This window comes from Thunnus thynnus, chromosome 5 (assembly GCF_963924715.1).
Source record: "Thunnus thynnus chromosome 5, fThuThy2.1, whole genome shotgun sequence".
In the NCBI taxonomy this organism is placed as follows: Eukaryota; Metazoa; Chordata; class Actinopteri; order Scombriformes; family Scombridae; genus Thunnus; species Thunnus thynnus.
In genome coordinates, this window is record NC_089521.1 from 27,343,157 (window position 1) to 27,349,780 (window position 6,624).

The window sequence follows — 6,624 nt, forward strand, 5'->3', positions numbered from 1 at the left end:
TGAAGTCTCTGACAAAATAAAACTGAACATGTTCCCTACATCAAAAATAAAGAAAGTAAATCTGAGCCATGCCTTAAATAGACAATGTTAGGTACTTGAGCATTCAAACACATACAAAAATAAATTGTTGTCTTTGGATAATGTTGACTTTTGATTCGGTTTTGGACTATCCCAGTTATAGGCTATATGTTGCATGTAAAGACCATGTCTTGGTTTCAGAAACCTGATTCAAGCCCTTATCTTGGTTTTGAGAGACCTGAACGCTATCCGAGGTACTCCAATAGAAACCAGGACACTGTGGCATCCAGGTTTCTGAATATTCTTTGTTTGTGAGATGTTGAGGAATCTGGACACAGATGATCAGAAACCAGGTTACTTATCATGTTAACAGGGATATGAATCAACCAGGTTTCTCATGTTCCATATAAACACCAAATCCAGAATATGTTCCAAGACCAGGATAAAACTCAAAACCAGGATACAAGCATTCATGTAAAAGCACACATTGATGTCATGCTTTCATTGGGTTCTGTAGTTTGTAGTTTGACAACATGTGGTACCCCGCTCGTGTTAAAAAGGCTCTGATCCGTTCATAAGTTGTGAGGAACACTACACAGCACGTAAAAAAAAAAAGTCCAAAGTTGTGTAAAGTCCAAATGTCTGGAGGGAGTTAGGGTTGGTAGGATATAAGATTTTATCTTATAATTGGGATAAAAACACTCAAGATAATTTAAATCGTGAATATCCTCATGAGTGACTTGAAGAAGCTGTTTAGCTTACTAACGACAGTCCTATTTATTCTGAATTACCATTTGCCACAGGGGGGAGCCGGCATCTTTCCAGTCATTCATCATCATGGTACCGTTAATTGCAATTATTTTGGCGAGGATAATCGTAACATTAAATTTTCATATCGTCCACACCTAGAGAGAGTTTTCTAACGTCTTAGAAAATAACAATGATGATGTGTTCAGGGTTATCCAAAATTTCTAACAGAAAGCATGTGTTAAAAACTGAAGGTGTTGAGTTTGAAAGACATTAATGTTTACTGGTCAGAGATGGTCTAACAAAAGAGACTGGGGGGTTGCGCTGTGGGAAACGTAGGATCCAGCGATTTTTGGAGCTTGACCCATGAAAAAGAGTAAAATTCAGGATATCTCATCCTCTGCTGCTTTTGACAATTCATTTTCATTCAGGAGGACATCACATTTTCCACATTTCCAGGTCTATATTTTGATTCTAGGGCTCTACTGGAATGTCTTTGCATGACTTACAGTTAAAAAAAAACCTTTTTATCATTACCTGGCCCTTTATGCAGCCCCTCGGTTCAGCCTCTGTCTGATAGAGGCCATTTCCTTTATAATTATAAATAAATAACATGTCCACTTTAATCTGTAAATTCCTCAACTTTATGCAAGTGCATTACTACAACATTTTACACTGATTTATTGAGAAAAAATGTATTGTATTGAAAGTATGACTCTCCAATACAGGCCACTATGAGTTTTGTCCAAGGTTTTGGTGGTGATGATGTGAAGTTTTGGACGCCTATAGAGGTCGATTAAAGCGATACATTACCTAACGTCCTTTTAACTGAGGATGAAACAAAGGCGACAGACAGAGGAACCAGACAAAATTCACTCTGTGATACCAAATATAGCACTGTCCCCTGTCTGCTAGTTCGAGTGTTGCCATAAAAAAATAAAAAAATAAAAACCTGGCCTGCATCACCTATGAATAAATTAGGAGGCTGATTAAAAACATCCCCTGCTGTCATCTTCAGGTCTTCGTCCACAGATGAGTCACCTACTTCATCGCGGCGCGGCCAGAGATCAACACGGCTCCAATAAAAAGGCTTTTAACCTTTGAGACTGTTTACCGCAGGAAGCCTGGGTCGTGTTTATGAGCAGAGAGTCGGTCATTAGCTCCTATTCACTATCACCATTACTCTGATAAGATGGCAAATGAAAACGATCATGGCACACTGTGCAAATGGCAACGGTTTACATGTCTATTACAGATTTGTATTTTGTGGGTGGAGAGAATAACTGCCGGTCACTTCTAAGCGAGGAAAATAAATAAGTAATGAGTGTTTGTGATTGAGACGGGGGGCTTTTACTGTCAAATAAATGTAAGTGATATTAAAAGTTAAAAGCATGATGCTGAACGAGTGAGCAGCTTGTTATCGAAAGAGTTTAAGGCTGAATCATTAAGGAAACTGTCAATTATTAGATCCAATAAAACTTACTGCTGAACTGCACAAAGTTATCAAGGCAGGAAACATCAGCCACAAAATATCAGCCCTTTATGGTCAGATAACATGCTGGTTATGTTATCAGGACTCAACTACCAGTGGAGCAGCAGTTACAGCTGCATCTACAAGCTTAGAAATTCATTATGAACTGAGCTCTTGAGAAATTAGCTTTGTTTGCAAATGCAATCTGCCGTCATTACTCTGAAAACAGACGCCGGCGTACCGCAGGCCCTGCAGAACGGGCCCATTATTTCTAACTCATCAACACAAACATTTCTCACTCTGGAAGATGTTATGTTGGGTTTACATCATGCATGAGATGTGGAAAAGATACAAAACTTCATTTTTCTGCTCCAAAGCCTCGGATGTATGACTTTTGTGAAGTACACAGCTCTCAGGGTTACGATGAAATTAAATTTTAATGGATCCCTTAAGAGAATCTGCGATGCTGCAGCAGTAGATTATATACAAAAAGAGCAGGAAGAGATACATAGAGGACACAGGATGACTTGGAATATATACAAGCACACAGCAGATGGAGTTTATATTAAAGTATGGTACAAAGGTGACAGTTTCTGAATGGACAGTTTTAACACCAGAGGATGCTGAGTAAAATTTATGAATGAGAAGTAAGGAGAAGTGTATAGATCTCATATTAATAACGATAATTTCCAAAACAACAGCAGGACCTCATGAGTAACAGAATAAATGTTTTCTGACTGACTTATGACATAAAATGTGCAAAATGTGCATATTTACATTATCATTATCTACTTAATGCACTTAATGTTTTGTTTTTTTAAGTTTACAAAATCTAGATAAGTATATAAAAAGAAAAAGTTTAGACATTTCCATAGTACAGCGGCAACATGTGCACTGAAAGATGCTAATGTGAATTGTTCAAATGTCCATGTAAATTACACAATTTTCATAACAATAGCTGCCATTTCCATGACAACTGAGCCATCTGGTTATGAAAAGTACGAGATGTTGTTTAAAGCTCTGGGAAAAGATAGTAAGTGGATCTTGAGTTAAGATTATTGTCTCAAACATAGAAACAGTGTCGACAGTTTCACATTTGTAAAACAGTGTTTAGACGGTATGTTAAGATCTGTGAGATGAAGGACAGTTTCCTGGACAGAAAAGCCCAGTTTTTTGAACAAAAGGATGATTTTAAGTTAATATCTTCACTGAATGTTGGTTTAGTTTAAGATCAGCTTTAACTGCTGTCCACAAAATCAGCAGAGAGATCAAAGAGCCTAACCTGAAACATGTTGTTTCCTGTTATAGTGGTTTGATTTTTTTTGGTATCTAGTTGTGCTACGAGCTATGCAACTTAACTAACCATTCATCGATAAACCGTTTTGTCTGTGAAATGTTAAGAAGCCCACAGTGACGCTTTCAATTTACTTGTTTTGTCTGAAACCTAAATATATTCAACTGACTGTTACATAGATGAAAACAGCAAATTCTCACGTTTAAGAAGCTAATCGATTAACTGTTCAATCGCTCATACTGTGAGCATAAAAAGCGACAATAAAAACTGAGTTATCAGGGTTTTTTTGTTGCTGTGACGTCCAGTCTCCTGCAGACACTGTGGCTCTTTGGCCTGCAGCCAGCTCTCAGGGCTCTCCGCCACAACACCAAAGGACCAGCTGTCGTCTACCAGCTGACCAGTCAAACAGCGTGTAGTTAGTGCTGGCACAAAATGAACGAACAAATCTAAAGTGCCAATTCATATATACTCGACCGCCGATACTAATCGCAGCTCTCGTACAGACTCGCTGTCCTCTAAACATCCCGTACATGCTGATCTGCTGCCTGTATGCCAAAGAATACTGAACACCACCTGAGTCTCGCCTGGGGATGGCCAGAGTCGCTCATGTAGACTCTGACTCGGTGCTTGTAGCCTCTGGATACTGGAAATACTCTCTGCTGCAGTTTGGTTGATACAATAGTTAGACTACTTTAGTGCCTGTTGATAATTGTCTTTGATTGATAAGTGTTGGATTGATTTTGTCATGATACAAATACTAGTCTGTATTTACTGTAGCACCAACACAATTATCACAATAAGTAAATTAAAAACAATGAATGATTTAACCAAATATCAGCTGTATTTAGCATCCAGCCTAATGTTTTGGGGAGGATATTGAAGCATAAATGTATTTACTAAACACTTGTTACACATCTGGTTAGAGTGGTGCACAACATCCAGTACTAGAAAACTCAAAATACTCAAACTTGAACTTCCCAGCACTACATCCAGTACTGGTGATTTCCAAAATACTTCCAACTTTCCAACTTGACGCCATTAATCTAATGATGCAACGGTCACATCAACCTGCACTGACTGTATTGGCTGTTCATTTCATCTGTGGTTTCTTGATTCATTTATAAAGCAGTGAAAATATTGTTATTATAATGAGTGTTTCTCTTCTAATCCAAGTCATCATGGAACTATTTCTCATCTACATGACTTTAGTGTCTTTACTACCACGTCTGTGATACATTTCCTGCCATTTAGAAATCTTTTACTTGCGTTCTTCTCGTTGTTGCATTAGTCTTTATTATTGTTGGCTCTTGTCTTCTCCAAAGCAAGAGGAAGTTTTGAAACTGTCTCCATGTGCCAACTATGTCTTCTGTTATAACACTACTGCAAACTCTAAACTAATATTACTACAACTGTATATCCTTTTAAGAGGGACTGTAGCTCTTGCCAGACCGTCGCTGGTTGAACTGAACACTATGTATTAGAGCTGCAACAATTAGTTGATTAATAATTGATGGACAGAAAATGAAACTATTTTGATAAACAATGAATCATTCTGAGTCATATTTTTAGTAAAAAAAAGTGTCCAAATTCTCTGTCTCTGGCTTCTCTGTTTTTTAAATTCAGTCTTCTGTGACAAGAAGACATTTGAAGACATCAACTTTATCGCCATTTTTCACCATTTTCTGACATTTTATAGACCAAGCGACTAATCAATTAATCAACAATGAAAGCAATAGTTAGTTGCATCCCTACTATATATATATACAGATATATATTAACTCCCAGATGATGATTCTCAGAGCCAAATCAATTAGTCAATTTATTGATTAGTTCATCAACAACAGCAATCAACAGCAAAAATGCCAAACGTGTTTCTGTTCAGGTTTCTCAATAGTGATGATTTCCTGTTTTTCTTTGTCTTCTGTGATGTAAAATTGAATATTTGGTGTTTTGGGCTGTTAGTTGAACAAAAGAAGCTACAGTAAGATGTCACCTTGGGATTTAGGGGAAAATGTGATGGACATTTCTAACAAGACCAAACGAGGAATAGTCAATAGGTTAATCAAAATGAGTGAAAATAATCAGCTATAAAAACTTTACTGTCAATACTCAGAGAGTATAACAGTTCATGGAGGAAGGACTCACATGTTCCCACCCACAGCAGCCACACACACTTCTGTCAGCACTCCCAGTTCCACTCTCTTTGTAAGTTAGTTTAAAATTCACATTTCAAAAGTGGCCAAATCAGCTTTGATACTTTGTAACAACAAACTGGTGATAATCTGACCTCTCTATTTGGTGGTTTATACAAGCTGTTTGAGAATAACCATCACAGGTGTCCAGCTGCCTGTTTCAAGCCTTCAAATGACAATAAAAACCTCAATGAATGAAGTCAGATGAACGCGTGGTTCCGGTGGGGATGAATAAACCGCTGAAAACACACATTAAATAAATCAGTGCGTCGGCCTGCTCACTACACAGCACTCCTGACAGACACAGCTTACAATACAAGGCGATAAACGTGTGTCTGCTTTTAGATATTTCCACCGACACAACGGCGGAGTCCAACTTTCCTCTCTGGCAGGACTCACAGCCAGACATTGAGAGCGTTATAAAAATGTTAAAATCAACGGGACTTACCGGCGGAAATCTACTGAAGTCAGTCAGCTGTTCACTTCCTCGTTTCCCCCTGACTGAACTGTGACTGAAGGGGAAACTGCTGCCAGAGTTTACTTCAGTTTTTTCTTTTTTTAACTGACTGTAAAGTTGTGAGCTACAAGCTGAAAGTTGATGTCCGGTCAGTGCTGCCGGTTAGCTGCTGCCGCCTGCTGCTGCTGCTGCTGCTAGCTTCCTTCCCTTTCTTTCTCTTCACCTTTTTGTTGTTCTTTTTTTTTTACATAAAGTTGAGGTTTTTTAAAGCCGCGACGTCACTGCCATCCAGCGGCCGAATGGATGTACTGCAGCTCTGCAGCACTGCACACTTAAGGAGATAAGATAAAAAGGATGTTTTGTGCCAAAGATGCTCAATATATATGGTGAAATAAATATATAGGTAGTGGTGGAAGAAGTACTCAGATCCTTTACTTAAGTAAAA

The 6,624-nt window shown here is 38.3% G+C and overlaps 1 protein-coding gene across 20 annotated transcripts in view; it reads right to left on the bottom strand.

The window, feature by feature from the left end:
* LOC137183413 (inositol hexakisphosphate and diphosphoinositol-pentakisphosphate kinase 2-like) overlaps window positions 1–6,386 on the bottom strand; it is a 58,736-nt gene extending 52,350 nt beyond the window's left edge. For 7 of the 20 annotated variants that reach the window (XM_067590462.1, XM_067590458.1, XM_067590464.1 and 4 more), the window contains exon 1: window positions 6,171–6,385. The gene's annotated coding sequence lies outside the window, so the exon portion shown is untranslated. Of the gene's footprint in view, window positions 1–6,170 lie in introns of all 20 variants that reach the window. The other 13 variants (XR_010928465.1, XR_010928464.1, XM_067590447.1 and 10 more) reach the window with 3 other exon arrangements.
* Between the last annotated feature and the right edge of the window lie 238 nt (window positions 6,387–6,624).